Raw genomic sequence first — 19,500 nt, 5'->3', positions numbered from 1 at the left:
ACTTCTTCCTAAGAGGGGGGCAAGTCAGAATAGCAGCCAGCACCTGAAGGAAATAATAACTGCATTTATTTAGAGCTTGTTAAAGTTGTCAGGGGACTTCCCTGGCCATCAGGTAGTTTATACTCCACCCTTCCAATGTAGGGAGCACGGGTTTTATCCCTGGTCAGGGAAGTTCCATGGGGTGTGGCCAAAATATGAATTAATTTTTAAAAGATTAATGAAAAAGAAAGCTTGTAGGTGCTTCACTTACTATCTCATTTAATCCTCACAAGAAGGGAGGCTGCTATTTATCACCCCCATTATACAGATGAGAAAACTGAGGCAGAGAGAGCTTGGGTAACTGCCAGCAGATGCCTGACTCTTTACTGCTACATAAGCCATTCTGTCCCCCAGATGCTCGGGGTACCTGTTGCAGCACAGAAGGACAGACCTGGAAGGGGAGTCTTGGGTCTGAAAGTCAGAAGCAGTATAGACAAGGATGCACAAATGTCTCCAGGCGTTCAGGACCAGGGTATTAGGACGCCCAGGAGATGCTGCTGTTATTACTGGTATTAGTAACATACTCTGTTATTACAGATGCTATGTAGGAATATACTATCAAATTACTTACACTGTCCTGGCAGGTTACAGTCTTCACAGCCCTTTCGCATGCACAAGCAATTTTTCCTCACCAAAGTCCTTCAAGATATACAAGGCAGGGGATAGTATCACAATCTTACAAAGCAAATAGCTTCTGGTAAAGAGTCCACCCGCAATGTGGGAGACCTGGGTTCAATCCCTGGGTTGGGAAGATCCCCTGGAGAAGGGAAAAGCTACTCACTCCAGTATTTCGGCCTGGAGAATTCCATGGACTGTATAGTCCATGGGGTCACAAAGACAGACACGACTGAGTGACTTTCACTTTCAGAGGAGTAAGGCGAACACCTTAAGGTCATGCAGCGAGGAGGTAGTCATATGGATCCGGACCTACGGTGTTCTAACTCATCTGTGTGGTTTCTCACGTACCTGCAGCCTCTCTGAGACCCTACATGGTATGGCACAGGTCTTGTTTAGAAAGTTGATGGCGTGTCAGCAGAGGAGGATGGGAGGAGAGAAAGCAGGACCATTAGGGATCTCAGGAGGGCAGCTCTGCCCTGCACTGCGGCAACTGGACAAGACAGAACAGGAAAAGACAATCCGGGCCTCCCGGGGCCCCCTCCCGGGGTCTTAACCTTTGCTCTGCGTTGCACGCCATCCTGGCAACCCAGAGGCTGACGCAAGGTGGCGCCCTTGGCCAGGGAGCTGACTGGAGTGAGCCGAGGCCCACGGTGTTTCCGCCCAGCGTCTGATGAGCCAGCTTTCCATTCGAAAGGCTCTTCCAAGCCTCCTCTACTGAAATCCTAGGTCAGTCCTCTCGAATCCACTGATAACCGAGCCACATGCTTAATCAGGGGTGGTGCACAGTTACGGCTAGCCCGGTGCATCCAAACAAGGGCGGATGCAGATTTTAAGGACCGTCCAGTGGGTTTCAGCAGATAAATCTTTCTAACGTTTATTGTGCACTTCCAATGGGACAGGCATGATGCTTCCTCTGCATGTAAGGTTGTCAGATAAAATTCAGGGGCCCCACTTAAATTTGAATTCCAGATAAACAAGGAATCATTTATTAGGATAAGTATTTCCCATTTACTGCACAGGGCATATTTGTACTAAAAAAAAAAAAAAAATCCCTGCTTATCTGGAATTCAGATTTCACTGAGCATCCTGTATTTCTCTTCGCCAAATCTGACAACCCTATCTGTATTATTTCATCCTTACAGCCACTGAGAAGGAAGATTCTGGAACCATCTTCACCTCAACCTGCATCGTAACCAAGGTTCCAAGTCACTTCTGACTTGCCCAGATTGCTGTGCAGCAGGTGAAGTGTGGGGCTGTGGTTCCAGCTCTGCCTGATGTCCAAATCTGCACCAGTTTCCTCTCTGATCAACACAAGGGGCAGAGGGGGGAAAAAAGACTGCATTCCTCTGTTCTGTCCAGGAAGTGACCAGTTAACATGGTCTTTGAAGGCGCCAAATGGAAATGTTCTCCATGTGATAATAATAGAGGTTCCATTGTAAAACGAGAAAGGGTCTTAGAAAGCATCCAGCTGAGTAGGCAGCTGAGATTTGGGGCTAAAACGTGGGCTCTGGAAACAGACTGGTAAAAGCCAAGCTCTATTCGTCATCAGCTGGGAGACTTGGAGCAAATGACCTTGCTTTGCTTTGCTTTCACTGTTAAGAATATGAGGAAATGCTATCATGGTAGGGTTGTTTAAGGATTAAATGAGCTAATACATATACAGCACTTATTTTTTGTTTTCATTTTTTAAAATTGGAGAATAATTGCTTTACAATGGGGTGTTAGTTTCTGCTGCGCAACAAGGCAAATCAGGCATATGTGTACGTATACCTGCTCCCTCCCGAGCCTCCCACCCTACTCCCATCCCCCCAGGTCATCACAGAGCACCGGGCTGTGCTCCCTGTGCTGCACAGCAGCCTCCCACCAGCTGGATATCTGCACTTAGAACAGTGCCTTGTGCTTGTGAAAGTCGCTCAGTCACGTCCAGCCTTTTGTGACCCCATGGACTATACAGTCCATGGGATTCTCCAGGCCAGGAGACTGGAATGGGTTAGCCTTTCCCTTCTCCAAGGGATCTTTTCAACCCAAGGATCGAACCCAGGTCTCCCGCATTGCAGGGGGATTCTTTACCAGCTGAGCCACCAGGGAAGCCCAGCCAGGCACTTGCAAACACCCTTATATGTATATATACACACTTACATAAATATAAGCTCTGTATATATGTAGCCCACCCACTTTACTTCACAAAGGGGATCACTGGAGCACCGAGAGGGGGCAGTCTCGCTGGGGCCACACAGCAGGTAAGTGGCGAAGCCAACCCTCAGTCCCAGGTCTCCACACGGAAGGTGAGGATGTCCGTCTCAAAGGAAGGAGAGGAATCAACATCGCGCAGCAGGGAAGAGTCCATTTCTCGACCTTCCAACCCTGGTTTCTCCCATGACAGCTGGTACAATGGGATCATTGACACATCTGAGATCATTGACACAGCTGAAATCTTCTGGTTCTTTTTCTCCAATACAGTAGCGTAAATTCACTTTATTCCCTCCACGAACATTTACTGGAGAGGGGGCGTTGGGGTAGCGGGGGTGGGGCGGCCACATGCCAGACACTGGGTTAGGCACACAGGACAGAAAAGCGAGTATATACTAAGAGACCCTGGTGTGATTAGTAGCAGGAGTGGGGACCCCAAGGCCTGTGGAAGCCAGAGGAGGGCCATGTGGCCAGCAGATGAGAGTGATGGAGAGGCAAGTGAGAGCTGATCTGAGCCCCTCAGGACAAAGGTGGCTGGCCAGGTAAAGAAGGGGCAGGAAAGACCTTCTAGGTTGAAGGGACAGCACAGGTGAAAGCCTAGTGAAGTGAAAGTGAAATTCGCCCAGTCGTGTCTGACTCTTGGCCACCCCATGCAGCATACAGTCCATGGAATCTCCAGGCCGGAATACTGGAGTGGGTTGCCATTCCCTTCTCCAGGGGATCTTCTCAATCCAGCAATCGAACCCAGGTCTCCCACGTTGCAGGCAGATTCTTTACCAGCTGAGCCACAAGGGAAGCCCAAGACTACTGGAGTGGGTAGCCTATCCCTTCTCCAGCGGATCTTCCCAACCCAGGAATTGAACCGGGGTCTCCTGCATTGCAGGAGGATTCTTTACCAACTGAGCTATCAGGGAAGCCCTGGTGAAACCCTAGAGGCAAACCCCAAAACATGCCATCCTCTGCTGGGCCCATCACAAAGAGACTGGGGTTATATGCAAGTGAACCAAATGCTCCCCACAGTGCCCTGAGCGGGCAGGGTAGCAAGCTCCCTCCAGTGGGATGGCTGCCCCATGGTTAAGAAAAAAAAGGCCAAAAAAGCTTTCATGTCATAAGGAAACCACTGTTCGCCCAAACTGCCAAGCAGGACCCAAATCAATACACTTAAGGAGGGCTCTGCCTTGGAGACAGGCTTGGGTTTGCCCTTGGTGCTGTTTTGAATATAAATTCATCCACCATGGAATGGAGGCCAGGTATCACAGCACATCCTGAGAGCCACCAGAATCAAAGCTGGGTGAGGGAGGAAGGCAGAGCTTCGGCAAATCTCCATCTGTCTCATCCTGACTTGTTCGACTGACACAGAAGCACAGTTCTGATTGCTACCAGGTCGGAGAAGCAGGCAGCTTTGCCCTTTGCAGTTGGTGTGGCTACAGCCCCTGGGTTCCGGACTTTCCCCCCAGATGGCCTTGTGCTCACTTGGACCTTCCTCTGAATGTCATCGACACCAGGGTCATTGGCAGCACTGCATCTCTGAGGGGCCAGGGGTATTTGCTGGTTATTGGATGATATTTCTTCCTGGGTCCTAAGGGAGCCTCCATTGTGTGAATGCCAGGAAGTCTGAAATCCTGCATTGCTAAAACCATTGACATCATCTATGCCCAGCAGCTCCCTCTCCTGCAGGTGCTCGCCGTTCTGCTACTGGGCACGAGTCTTTAGTCAGCGTCTCCTGGCCTCACCAGGGCGACCCCAACATCATTCTCACAGGCTTGAGGTTTCGTCTCTGGCTGAAGGCAGGTCACAGCCACAGGCCGTAAATGGCCACAACCCACCAGCTGTCCGAGTCAAAATGATGGGGGACCATCTCTGACTCTTGCCTGTCCCTCAGCACCCCCTTGGCCATCAAGTCCTGCAGCTCCTTCCCTCCCAAGCCTCTCCCTGCCCACTTTCTCCACCACCCCTCATGACCACTCTGGTCAAAGCCACCATGATCGCAAGCCTGGGCACTCTTAGCCACCTAGTAGCCTGTCCGGCAGCCTATGGTCCTAGGTGATCTATTTGCTGTTCTGCTGCTAGAGTGACAATTCTAAAATTAGAATTGGATCTTCCTGCTTAAAACCCTTCCAGTCACTCATTCATTCAGTCAGCCAGTTATTCACCTCTTCAATAAATATTTTGGTCTACCACATGCCAAACATTATTTATTATATGGTTAGGAATACGTCAAGACGGACGAAACCCCTGCCTTCATAGATTTACCGTCTAGTGCCTGTGTATTGAGAAATATATATGGAAACGGGTGAAAGTTGTCAAGTAGTGGTAAGCGCTAGGAATAAAAATAAACCAGAAAAGGAGATTTATTGATGGAGGAAAACGCCACGCTCTCTAGGGTGGTCAGGAAGGCCCCTCTGAGGATTGTTTGAATAGAAACCTGAACGCAGTAGGGGCCCAGAGCAACATGAGATGTGTCCTGGGCAATAACAGGATACTTCATTCCATAAAAAACAATATCCCATAGCAAACAGTATGATATTTTCTGAGCGCATAAAACTTAGCCAAAGAGAACTGGTTGGTCATCTTTGCAAAAACCTAGGAGATGTTTAGAAAAGCTTTCATTAGCTATATAACCTTCAGTAACTGACTTACCAGGCTTCTCTGGTGGCTCAGATGGTTAAAAAATCAGCCTGCAATGTGCAAGACCTGGGTTCAATTACTGGGTTGGGAAGATCCCCTGGAGAAGGAACAGCTCAGTATTCTGGCCTGAAGAATTCCATGGACAGAAGAGCCTGGCAGGCTACAGTCCATGGGGTCGCAAAGAGTCAGACATGACTGAACGACTTTCACACAACTGACTTTCCATGCCATTTCTGTTTTTCATCTATAAAATGGAGATTCTATCATTAATACCCACTCATCAGGTTGTTCTAAAGATGAAATGAGTTAATGCATATGACGTGCTTTAGCATGGCTCCTGGTACTTGTCAGCTATGATTCGGATCGTCATGTCATCACTTGTTAATGGGGATCAGGATCCCTTTGAGATTATGAAAATGCACACGTATACACACACAATTCAACCTACCATTTTGGATGTTTACAGATTCCCTGAGGTCCATCCACAACTCTCCCCAGTGGTGGGGGAGGACCACGTGTCCAGAACTCCAACTCCAGATTCAACCAGAGAAGCTCCATGTTAACACGTTTTACATATTTGCATATTGTGTTTCTACATGTGATTTCATTGGAAGGAAAATATGAAAAGGGCTCTTTTCCATCTCATTTTGCAGATGAGGAAACTGAAGGCCAGTGATGGGTAGAAACACAACCCAAAGTCACAGAGTAAATTAGAGGCAGAGTCAGAAGGGAATCTAGATCTCTTGTCTTCCAAGTTAGTGGGGAATATGAAAGGGAAATTGGCAGAGGCGTCACTGGGTAAAAATGGTCCCGCTGGACTGGGCATAGCTTAGTGGACGAGAGCATGGGTTTGGAAGACAGGCCTGGGTAATGAATCCTGAACTGGCCACTTATTCACCTTGAGTAAGGTTCTTAACCTCTCTGACCATCAGTTTGTCCTAAAATGATATAAAAAAATACTCAAAAGTCTTTATATTGTGAAGGGGTAGTGCTGAATGTGGGATGGAAAAGCAGTTTATGTAAACATGTTTGACATCAGGTTCAGATATGTCTCAAAGTCCTTCTGACCACGCATGCCTGCATTTATTCTGGATGAAAGTGATAAGATAGTCACTAAAAGAATCTGTGAGGTGGAAGGGAACGAGCCTTTGCCGTGCAGAGAGCATCAGGCCTGGGTGTGGGTCAGGGAACTGGAGAGGCTCTCCGCGGGGCTCGGCACCTGTTCCAAGTGCAGTCCTCAGTGGTGGCCAACTCTGTGACCCCGTGGACGGTAGCCCGCCAGGCTCCTCTGTCTATGAAAGTCTCCAGGCAAGGATACTGGAGTGGGTTACCGTTTCATTCTCCAGGCGATCTTCCCCACCCAGGGATCAAACCCAGGTCTCCGGCATTGCAGGCAGATTCTTTACTGTCTGAGCTACGACATGTAGCTGTGCCCTGTATGCTACTTCCTGGAAAATTCTACCTGGGACAAGATGGTTCTGTTGTTGCATTTACTGCTCCTCAACTGCATGCTTAGGGGAAAGAAATTTTGAGACACACTAATAATACCCACGTCATAGAACTGTTGTGACATTTGGAAAAGACAATGGATGTAACAAGTTTCACTCTGTGCTTGGCACGGAGTAAACTTCTGATGAGCGTGTGCTGATTTTAGAAACGTGAGGTCACTGTCACTGTTGAAAGCAAGAACAAAAAGTGATGGGGTGTGGTCCGTGTCATTTATCACAGAATCCCTCAGACTTGGCACAGTGCCTGGAACACAGTAGGTGCTCAATAAATTTGGGAAGAATGACTATAGACTGGGTGGAAGGATGAACAGCAAAATGGAAAAATGCTTGTTGGATTCATTACAAAAAATATAGAAGCATAATGGAGAAGCCTTTACAAAACTCTTGAGAAAATTCCTTCCACGCAGTCAGTGCACATTTAGCGAGCATGTTCTCTGTTCCAGGCACTGTTGCCCGTGTGGGGACTGAACCATGAACAAAGCGGGCTGTTTTGTTCCTTTGGGGTCTCTGTTCTCATGGAGCTCACATTTAAGTGTGTGGAGATAGCTAATAAATGAATAAACGTGATTTAATAATTGGGGCCATGAAGAAAAATAAAGCGAAAGAAAGGATCTAGGGAGTAATGGAGATGCTGTTATAAATAGTGAAAATCTCTCCAAGAAATGACATTTGAGCAGACACATGAGTGAAGCCATGTGGATATCTGAGGGAAGAGCTTTCCACACTTGAAAACAGTTGAAAAGAGAACACATGCGTTTTATCCAGTACCTAGGCCTCATTCTCAATCGACTTAAGCAAAATAAAGACTCTTTGTAGTGCACTGCCTAAAAGTTGAACAGAAATCTACTCCACATGAAAGGCAAACCTTTAGTTAATCTGTTTTTGTTGTTATTGAAATCTTAAGTACCTCCTTTATCGCAGATGGCTCAAAACCTGCAGGGAAAGAGATGCTTTAGAAACACAATTCCAAATGAAAAACAAAAGAACCCAGCAATGATAATGGCCTCACAAGAAATAACTTCAAATTGTGAGTGCGCTGCTTGATGAGATTAAACAGTTGGAGGCAAATGATGCAAGCCCCAAAAAGGAAAATATTCCTATGAATCACTTCACAAATCCCGTGCTGGAGCACATCAAACTCAGCAATTTTCTGTTTGGGGAATAGTCATCCACTTACTCAAGAAACATTACAGAACATCCAATTATTGTGCTTCATGGCTTGAAAGATTACTTGAACCCAGATTTAGTTTATAGAGCTTTCATCTTGCCCCAGGTTGGCACATATTTATTATTTTTATTTTATTTACTATTATTTTATTTTTCAATTTAATTTTTGCTTTTATTTCCAGTCCATTCACCTTTCCCCCGTAGGCCCTGTTCTCAGGTTCTCGGTCCCTTTTATTTATATGTATAAATTCATTCACATAAACAAGATGTGATGTTGCTATGTGTGCATATTAATGTACGTAAGTGATATGTTGCTACATATCTGACTCTGCTTCTTTGAGATCTATTCATGTTGATTAACGTAGAGCTAGTCTTCTTTTTGATGGTAGCCTTATATTCCATCATTGACATGTGTTTTATTCAGTTATCCCTTACCAGGGCTTCCCTGGTGGCTCAGAAGGCAAAGAGTCTGCCTGCAGTGCAGGAGACCTGCGTTCAGTCCCTGGGTCGAAAAGATCCCCTGGAGAAGGGAATGGCTACCCATTCCAGTATTCTTGCCTGGACAACTCCATGAACATAGGAGCCTGGCAGGCTACAGTCCATGAGGTTGCCAAGAGTTGGACACGACTGAGTGACGAACACATACTTGGGAGTTTAACACATACACACTGCCATAGTTAAAATAGATAACCATCAAGGACCTACTGCATAGGCAGGCTTTAACAGAGATTTAACAGAGAACTCTGCTAAAATTCTGCAATAACCTAAATGGGAAAAGAATTTGAAAAAGAAGAGATACATGTATATGTATAACTGAATCACTTTGCTGCACACTTGAAACCACCACAACTTTGTTATTCAATGATACGCCAACATAATACAACATTTTTAAAAGACAAAAAAGAACATTTAAGTTATTTCTAATTCTGTTAGTATAAACTAGTGCTGCAATAAACATCCTTGAATATTTATATCTCGTAATGTACTTAATCAAGAATTTCTCTGGTGTTTACACTCAAGACAGGATTTTCAGTGTACAGTGATATGCATTGTGTCCATATCACTAAATATCCCCCAAATTTCTCTCCTAAAGACTGTACCAATGTTCACTCCCTGAACAGTGCCTAAAAGTTGCATTTTCCCCACATCTTTGGCACTTTGATATTATCCCATATTTTCCCTTTGGCTGTAAAGTGGCATCCATTTCTTTTTGGCTTTCTTTGATCATTAATAAGGTTAAACACCTGTATCTGTATATTAGCCATTCTAGTCTCTGGTTTCCTTTTCTATGAATTGCTTACCCATACTTTCTTCTTTTCACATTTTTATATAAAATTCTCCTCCTCCTTTTTTTTTTCCTATGTTGTACATTTAGGATATTAAAGTCAGTCATATATGTTGAAAACATATTCTCCCAGTCTGTTAATTGCCAGTTAACTCTGTCTCTGGTGCTCAGTTTTTTCCGTTCTTAATTCAAAAAACAAACTCTGATTTTAATTGGACACCAGGCCTCCTGGCATAAAGACTACACTTTCCAGCATACCTCGATGTAAGAGAAGGTATTATGGGAAATATGCAGGAAATATTCTTAAAGAAGAAGAGCTCCATTCTGTCCTTTTCTCCTTCTCACCAGTTGGAGTACCGGGTCATGAGTTGGGAGCCACCTGCTAAGGATGGAAAAACTGTGATGGAAGGACCCAGATTCATGATGCCAGGCCCTGGACTGCTTACACATCTCAGAGCTAAACCTAAATCTAACTGATACAAGCAAAGTCTCCTTCGTCAAATCCATCTGTTTCCTCCTTCAAGATATTCTTGCTGATTTCAAAGTCATGGTGATATTTGCCTACACTTTTCTTCTAATAGTTTTTGTAGCGTTCTTTTTCACACGGTTCTTAATCCATCTGGAAATATTCTGATTTGTTTCAGGAGGCTACCTTCATTTTCTTTACAATATGAGCCAATTCTCCCCCCACCACTTATTCAACAGTAATTGTTTCCTCACTGAGCTGTGATACCATCTCCACCATTTACCAAGACAGGATTTTCAGTGTACGGTGATACGCATTATCACTGGTTCTCAGCTCTACTTTGAACAATAGTGATATTGGGAAGTATATGTCGCATACATGTGGTATACAGAAGTAAATGTGTGGTTTCCATGTTAAGTGGATATCTATTTTTTTTTTTTAATATAGTGTCTGCTGGCTCAGTGGTAAAGAATTTGCCTTCCAATGTAGGAGATGTGGATTCAATCCCTAGGTTGGGAAGATCCCCTTGAGAAGGAAATGGCAACCCAATTCAGTATTCTTGCCTGGGAAATCCCACAGACAGAGGAGCCTGGTTGGCTACAGTCCATGGGGTTGCAAAGACTCAGACAGAACTTAGTGACAGAACAACATCTTTAACATTAGATCTTAGTTTCTCTTGTCACGTCATCTTTATCCCATGGATTATTTAGAGAGATGATTTTTAATTTTCAGACACACGTTCATTTTGTTAGTGATTTCTGGTTCTATTGCATTTGATTTAGATAGTTGTTCAATATGATGTCACTTCTTAAAATTTATTAATCATTCCTTTGTAGCTTAATATATGATCCCTTTTTACACATTTCATGTGATTTTGAGAATAATTTGTATTCTGGCTGTGTGGGTATATATAAAAGCTTAAACTCATAATTGTTCAAAAATCCTTTGAACTTTTTAACAAACTCTGCCCTCCTTATCAGTTTCTGAAAAGTATATGTTAAAATCACCAGCTACTGTTGGAAATTCACCTACTTTGCCTTGTAAGTCTATCAGATAAAAATATTTCTAAGGTATATTATTAGGTGCATATATGGTTATACTTGTTATGTTTCCTCAGTGTAAAGTTCTTTTTACTGATATTTGTGGCCCATTTTAGTCCGTATAGATGCCTTGTTGGTCTAGCTTTCTTCTAACTTGTATTTGCTTGGTATATACTTCTGATCATCTAGGTTTTAACTTGCTGAGTAAGGAGCATGTTTACATGAAATGATGTTTAAAGGCGTACAGTGAATAGTTTTGCTCGTACCCAGTTTCCATCCACCGTATGCCAGTCATCAATCCATTGTCTCTCGGCTCTAAATGCATTCTTTTTTGTGTTGCTTTGTGATACTAGAAGTAGACCCTGTAAACATTTCTCCTTTGGCAGATGGTATCACGCTACACCTTGTCAAGCAGAGAGGGCTGAGGGAAACTGCAAGAGGAAAGGGCTTATCTTCTGTTTCTGATGCTTTTCTTTCTGGCTTTTATAGCGTGGCTGCCAGCAGATGGCTTCCTTGCTAGCCAGTGGCTTCTCTGTCAGAGATGTGCAGGAAACAGTGGTGCACACGCTCCAGCATCCCATGGCCCTTAGAGGCAGCAGCTTACTCTCTACACCTGTGTCCTATATGGTAGCCAGTGTCCAAATGTGGGAACTTAGAGTCAAATATAATTAAACTAAAATCGATTTTAAAATTCAGTTCTGCAGCCTCCCTAGCTACATTTCAAGTCTTTCACAGCTGCACGTGGCTGGTTGACTATTGCACTGGACAGTGCAGATGTGGAACATGTCCATCGTCGCAGAATGTTCACCTGGTTGGTGATGCTTTAGCAGCTTCTCTATTTCTCTTAGGAGTTAGTTTCCTTTATTAGCTAGTAATTCTTTACATTGTTCAAATCAATTTTATGCTAGTCACATTGCTGTGCTGTGCTTAGTCGCTCAGTCGTCTGAGTGACTCTTTGCAACCCCATGGACTGTAGCCGGCCAGGCTCCTCTGTCCATGGGGATTCTCCAGGCAAGAATACTGGAGTGGGTTGTCATGCCCTCCTCCAGGGGATCTTCCCAACCCAGGGATTGAACCCAGGTCTCCCGCATTGCAGGCCAACTTGTCACCATCTGAGCCACCAACATAGCCCAAGAATACTGGAGTGGTAGCCTATCCCTTCTCCAGGGGATCTTCCTGACCTAGGAATTAAACTGGTATCTCCTGCATTGCAGGCAGATTCATACTAGCTGAGCCACCAGGGAAGTCCACTAGTTGCATTACCAACTAATAATACTTTTTATTATTTCCTGTTCTGATTTCCCTGGTTTCTGGCTGCTGGTTGGCCCGTGAATGATACACATTCTATGTTTCATATGTAACTTACCAATATGTTTATGCAAATATGAGCAAATACAAATATATATTCCTTTTTTAAGCTTTTTATTTTGTATTGGGGTATAGCCAATTATGGGTTTCCCTGGTGGCTCAGAGGGTAAAGAATCTGCCTGCAATGCAGGAGACCTGGTTTTGGTCCCTGTGGTGGGAAGATCCCCTGGAGAAGGGAATGGCTACCCACTCCAGTATTCTTGCCTGGAGAACTCCATGGACAGAGGAGCCTGGTGGGTTACGGTCCATGGGGTTGCAAAGAGTCAGACACAACTGAGCAACTAATACATACACATAGCCGATTAACATTGTGATAGTTTCAAGTGAACAGCAAAGGGATTCAGCCATACAAATATATATATCCTTTCTTCCCCAAACTCCCCTGCCATCCAGGGTGTTACATAACATTGAGCAGAGTTCCATGTGCTATACCGTAGGTCCTTGTTGGTTATCCATTTTAAATATAGTAGTGTGTACATGTCCACCCCAAAGTCCCTAAGTAATGCTTCCCCTCATCCTTCCCCCAACCCCGCAACCATAAGTCCATTCTCTAAGACTGTGAGTCTTTTTCTGTTTTGTAAGTTCATCTGTATTAACAAATATATGTTCCTATCTCTATCCACTCCAACACATACACTTATTTACACAAAGACAGCAAACTACGTATATAGAGCAGAAGTCTGACAAACGACTGCCAGCAGGCCAAATCTAGCTAAATCTGTCCACACCCATATGTATTATCTGATTGCTTCCAGGCTACAAATGGCAAGTTGAAAGTCAAGCAGCTGCGACAGAGATTGCATGGCTCGCAAAGTCAAAAATATTTACTGTCTGGTCTTTTACCAAAAAAAAAAAAAGTTTGTTGATCTCTGTTCTTCGTCTTGCTTTTTAAATTTAGTAATATATATAGGAGTTCTTTCTCTGTGAGAATGTTAGTGCTTCCTCACTCTTTTTGAAGCTGTATACTATTCAACTGAGTGGACACATCACAACATACTTAAGTTTGTTCCTTTGGTTTAAATCCCATCTTTTTTTCCTATTTCAAGGGTAATTTCAGTGAATAACTTTGTATATGCATCATTTTGTACATCTGTAGGTACATAGACAAAATAAGCACCTGGAAGCGAAATTATTGATCAAAGGGAAAATGCATTTGTGAAGTTTGATAAAATTTGTTAGTCTTGGGACTTGTCTGGTGGCCCAGGGATTGAGTCCACCTGCCAATGCAGGGGATGTGGATTTGCCCCCTGAGCCGGGAAGATTCCACATTAGCTACATAGTGACTAAGCCCATGTGCTAGAGCCCACAAGCCTCAGCTACTGAAACTCGCACGCCCTCGAGGGCTGTGATCCACCGCAGGAGAAGCCCCGCAGTGAGAAGTCTGCACACGGCAACTAGAGAGCAGCCCCCACCTGCCACAGCTGGAGAAAGCCCGTGAGCAGCGACAAGGGCCCGGGGCAGCCCAGATAAGTAAATAAATAAAAGTCTTAAGTCCACACAGGAATGGTACTAATCTACATTCCAATCAGCGATGGAGTGCCTGTTTCCCATCTCATTGTCAAATTTCCAGAATTTTTTGAAATTTGATAGGTTAAAAAAAAAAAGATATTTCAGAGTAGTTTTACTTTGCATTGTTCGTATCATGAATGGGTTGAGCACATTTTTGTGTTTATAGGCCATCTTCATGTCTTTTTGTCTGAACTATCTCTTGATGTCTTTTTTTTTTTTCCTTTGATTTTTAGAAGACTTTCAGTCTTGTTCTTATTAATTTCTAGAAGCTCCTTTAGGGAAATTAGATCTTCATCTATACTATCTGTGGCAAATAAATCCTCCCAGGTTGCCATTTTTGTTTAAATTTTATTTATGAGCCTTTTAAAAACTCTGGCTAAATTGATCAATCTTTTCTTTTTCAGTTTTTAGATTTTGAATCAATTAGAAAGTCCTGCAGTACCTCAAGGTTATAAGGAAATTTGCTCATTTTTTCCTCTAGTACTTTAATGTCTACAATTACATAGCCTTAGTTCTTTGATCTATTTTTAGTTTATCCCAGCATAACATGTGAGGTATAGATAAAACTCTTTTTTCAAATGATTATCCAGTTATCCTCAAACCATTAATTATAAAGTTTAGAATCTGTATGAATTTTGGTCTAATCTTGGACTTTCTATTTTATTCCATTGGTCTGTCTGTTTATGTGCTAATTATTCACTGTTTTAATTGTTGAGGCTTTACAATGCAATTTAATATGATAGGTCTGGTTCTTCATATTCTTTGTTGTTTATTTTTTCCATAAGTAATTTAAAATCACCTTGTCCACTTGCAGAAAAAAAAATATGTTGTTGTGTTTGCTGAGAATTAACATTTTTATATTTAGTCTTCTTGATATTTAAGAAATGATGTATCTTTCCTCTCAAGTTTTCTGTTGTATTCTGCATCAATATTTGAAGTTTATACTTAAAATTAATTGATAATTTATTTTTTGTTACTATTGTATGTATGGTCTTTTCTTCTATTATCTCCTCTAAGTAGTTTCTGTATAAAGTTTATTCATCGGTATATCAGTCAGAGTTCTTCAGAGAAACAGAATCAAAAGGATACATATAGACATGAAAGAGTTTTATTTTGGGAATTCAGTTCAGCTCAGCTCAGTCGCTCAGTCATGTCCGACTCTTTGCGACCCCATGGACTGCAGCATGCCAGGCTTCCTGTTCATCACCAACTGCTGGAGCTTGCTCAAACTCATGTCCATTGAGTCAGCGATGCCATCCAACCATCTTATCCTCTGTAGTCCCCTTCTCCTCCTGCCTTCAATCTTTCCTAGCATCAGGGTCTTTTCTAATCAGTCAGCTTTCACATAGCTCACCTGGAATTCCATCACCTCCACTAGCTTTGTTCCCATAGTGATGCTTCCTAAGGCCCATTTGACTTCCATTCCAGGATGTCTGGCTGTAGATGAATGATCACACCACCATGGTTATCTGGGTCACGAAGATCTTTCTTGTATAGTTCTTTTGTGTATTCTTGCCACCTCTTCTTAATATCTTTTGCTTCTGATAGGTCCATACCATTTCTGCCCTTTATTGTGCCCATCTTTGCAAGAAATATTCCCTTGGTATCTCGAATTTTCTTGAGGAGATCTCTAATCTTTCCCATTCTATTGTTTCCCTCTATTTCTTTGCATTGATCACTGAGGAAGGCTTTCTTATCTCTCCTTGCTATTCTTTGGAACTCTGCATTCAAATGGGTATATCTTTCCTTTTCTCCTCTGCTTTTTGCTTCTCTTCTTTCCTCAGCTATTTGTAAGGCCTCCTCAAACAACCATTTTGTCTTTTTGCATTTCTTTTCTTGGGGATGGTCTTGATCACTGCCTCCTGTACAATGTCACAAACCTCCATCCATAGTTCATCAGGCACTCTATCAGATCTAATCCCTTAAATCTATTTGTCACTTCCACCCTATAATTGTAAGGGATTTGATTTAGGTCATAACTGAGTGGTCTAGTGGTTTTCCCTACTTTCTTCAATTTAAGTCTGAATTTGGCAATAAGGAGTTCATGATCTGAGCCACAGTCAGCTCCTGGTCTTGTTTTTGCTGACTGTATAGAGCTTCTCCATCTTTGGCTGCATAGAATATAATCAATCTGATTTTGGTGCTAGCCATCTGGTGATGTCCATGTGTAGAGTCTTCCCTTGTGTTGTTGAAAGAGGGTGTTTGCTATGACCAGTGCATTCTCTTGGCAAAACTCTATTAGCCTTTGCCCTGCTTCATTCTGTACTCCAAGGCCAAATTTGCCTGTTACTCCAAGTATCTCTTAACTTCCTACTTTTGCATTCCAGTCCCCTATGATGAAAAGGACATCATTTTGTTAGTTTTAGAAGGTCTTATAGGTCTTCATAGAAACATTCAACTTCAGCTTCTTCAGCATTACTGGTTGGGGCATAGACTTGGATTACTGTGATATTTGGTTTGCCTTGGAAGCAAACAGAGATCATTCTGTCATTTTTGAGATTGCCCCCAAGTACTGTATTTTGGACTCTTTATTGACTATGAAGGCTATTACATTTCTTCTAAGGTATTCTTGCCCACAGTAGTAGATACAATGGTCATCTGAATTAAATTTGCCAATTCCAGTCTATTTTAGTTTTCTGATTCCTAAAATGTCAATGTTCACTCTTGCCATCTCTTGCTTGACCACTTCCAATTTACCTTGATTCACGGACCTAACATTCCATGTTTCTATGTAATATTGTTCTTTACAGCATCGGACTTTACTTCCATCACCAGTCATATCCACAAATGGGTGTTGTTTTCACTTTGGCTCTTTCTCTTGATTCTTTCTGGAGTTATTTCTCCACTCTTCTCCAGTAGCATAATTGGGCACCTACCGACCTAGGGCATTTATCTTTCAGTGTTCTATCTTTCTGCCTTTTTATACTGTTCATGGGGTTCTCAAGGCGAGAACACTGAAGTGGTTTGCTATTCCCTTCTCCAGTGGACCATGTTTTGTCATAACTCTTCACCAGGACCTGTTCATCTTTGGTGGCCCTGCACGGCATGGTTCATAGTTTCATTCAGTTAGACAAGGCTGTGGTCCATGTGATCAGTTTGATTAGTTTTCTGTGATTGTGGTTTTCATTCTGTCTGCCCTCTGACTGATAAGGATAAGAAGTTTATGGAAGCTTCCTGATGGGAGAGACTGACTGTAGGACAAACTGGGTTTTGTTCTGCTGGGTGGGGCCATGCTCAGTAAATCTTTAACTCAGTTTTCAGTTGATGGGAGGGGCTGTGTTCCCTCCCTGTTGTTTGACCTGAGGCCAAACTATGGTGAAGTTAATGAAGATAATGGTGACCTCCTTCAAAAGGTCCTGTGCATGCACTGCTGTACTCAGTGCCCCAGACCCTGCAGCAGGCCACCGCCTCTGCACCCTGTACCCACACCTCTGCTGGAGACTCCTGGACACTCACAGGCAAGTCTGGGTCAGTTTCTTGTGGGATCACTGCTTCTTTCTCCTGGGTCCTGGTGCACATGAAGTTTTCTTTGTGCCCTCCAAGAGTCTGTTTCCCCAGTCCTGTGTAAGTTCTGTAATCAAATCCCACTGGCCTCCAAAGTCAAATTCTCTGGGGGTTCTCAATCCCTTTGTCAGATCCCTAGGTTGGAAAATCTGTTGTGGGTCACAGAACTTTCTTACCAGTGCGAGAATTTATTTGGTGTAATTGTTCTGCAGTTTGTGGAAACAGTGAGAGATTCTATTTGGGGGCGGGGGGTGGGCTCCAAAATCACTGCAGGTGGTGACTGCAGCCATGAAATTAAAAGACGCTTACTCCTTGGAAGAAAAGTTATGACCAACCTAGATAGCATATTCAAAAGCAGAGACATTACTTTGCTAACAAAGGTTCGTCTAGTCAAGGCTATGGTTTTTCCTGTGATCATGTATGGATGTGACAGTTGGACTGTGAAGAAGGCTGAGCACTGAAGAATTGATGCTTTTGAACTGTGGTGTTGGAGAAGACTCTTGAGAATCCCTTGGACTGCAAGGAGATCCAACCAGTCCATTCTGAAGGAGATCAGTCCTGGGATTTCTTTGGAAGGAATGATGCTAAAGCTGAAACTCCAGTAGTTTGGCCACCTCATGTGAAGAGTTGACTCATTGGAAAAGACTCTGATGCTGGGAGGGATTGGGGGCAGGAGGAGAAGGGGACGACAGAGGATGAGATGGCTGGATGGCATCGCTGACTCGATGGACGTGAGTCTGGGTGAACTCTGGGAGTTGGTGATGGACAGGGAGGGCTGGCGTGCTGCGATTCATGGGGTCGCAAAGAGTCGGACATGACTGAGTGACTGAACTGAACTGAACTGAACTGAAGTGTGGTGAAGTCGCTCAGTCATGTTCTGACCCATGGACTGTAGGCTACAAGGCTCCTCCATCCATGAGATTTTCCAGGCAAGAGTACTGGAGTGGGTTGCCATTTCCTTGTCCAGTGGATCTTCCCAACCCTGGGATCGAACCCACGTCTCCCGCATTGTAGGCACCTGCTTTTACCATCTGAGCCACCAGGGAAGTCACACGATACACTAATTAAAAGAGATCATAATAACATACAAAAATCAGTATGCTTCTAAACACTAACAAGAAACTATTAAAAAAGATAATTAAGAAAACAATCTTATTTACAATGGCATCACAAAAATAAAATGTGTAGGAATAACTTTAACCAAAAAGATGAAAGGCTTATACACTGAAAACTAAAACATTGATGAAAGAAAATAGACAGAAATAAAGAAACACATCTTGTGTACATGGATTGGAAGAATTCATGTTTTTAAAATGTCCATATTATTCAAGATAATCTACAGGTTCAGTGCAAACTTTTTCAAAATTTCAATGGCATTTTTTTTTTTCAGGAATATAGAAACAATCCTAAAGTTCATATAGAGCCACAAAAGTCCTCAAAGACCCAAAGCAATTTTGAGCAAGAAGAACAAAACTGGAGGCCTTACACTTCTTGATTTCAAAATTTCAATGTATTACAAAGCTACAGTAATCAAGCAGGATGGTAGTGGCATTAAGAAAGACATATAGACAAATGAAACAGAATTGAGAGTCCAGAAATGATAACCTCTTCTAATAAGTGATGTTGGACAAACTGGATATTCACATGCAAAAGAATGAAACTGAATCCTGTCTTATACCATACACAAAATCCAACTAAAAATAAATTCAAGACTTAAATACAAGACCCCAAACCATGAAACTCCTAGAAGAAAAGAAAAACATAGGAAAATTCTTTTCTTGAAATTGATCTTAGTGATGATTTCTTGGGTATGACAACAAAAGTGAAAGCACACATGTGGGATTATGCCAAACTACGAAGCTCTGAAGAGCACAAGAAATACTAACAGTGAAAGACAACCAATTCTACAGAATGGGAGAAAACACTTGCAAACTATATATATAATAAAGGGTTAATAACTGAGCTATTGGGGAAGCCCATACAACTTAGTAGCAAAATAATAATAACAACTACGTGATGTTAAAATGAGATGCGAGAATTTTGTCAAAGAAAGAGATACTGCTGCTGCTGCTGCTAAGTCGCTTCAGTCACGTCCGACTCTGTGCGACCCCATAGACGGCAGCCCACCAGGCTCCCCTGTCCCTGGGATTCTCCAGGCAAGAACACTGGAGTGGGTTG

This window comes from Bos taurus, chromosome 2 (genome assembly GCF_002263795.3).
Source record: "Bos taurus isolate L1 Dominette 01449 registration number 42190680 breed Hereford chromosome 2, ARS-UCD2.0, whole genome shotgun sequence".
NCBI lineage: Eukaryota > Metazoa > Chordata > Mammalia > Artiodactyla > Bovidae > Bos > Bos taurus.
This window is presented reverse-complemented; position numbering follows the sequence as displayed.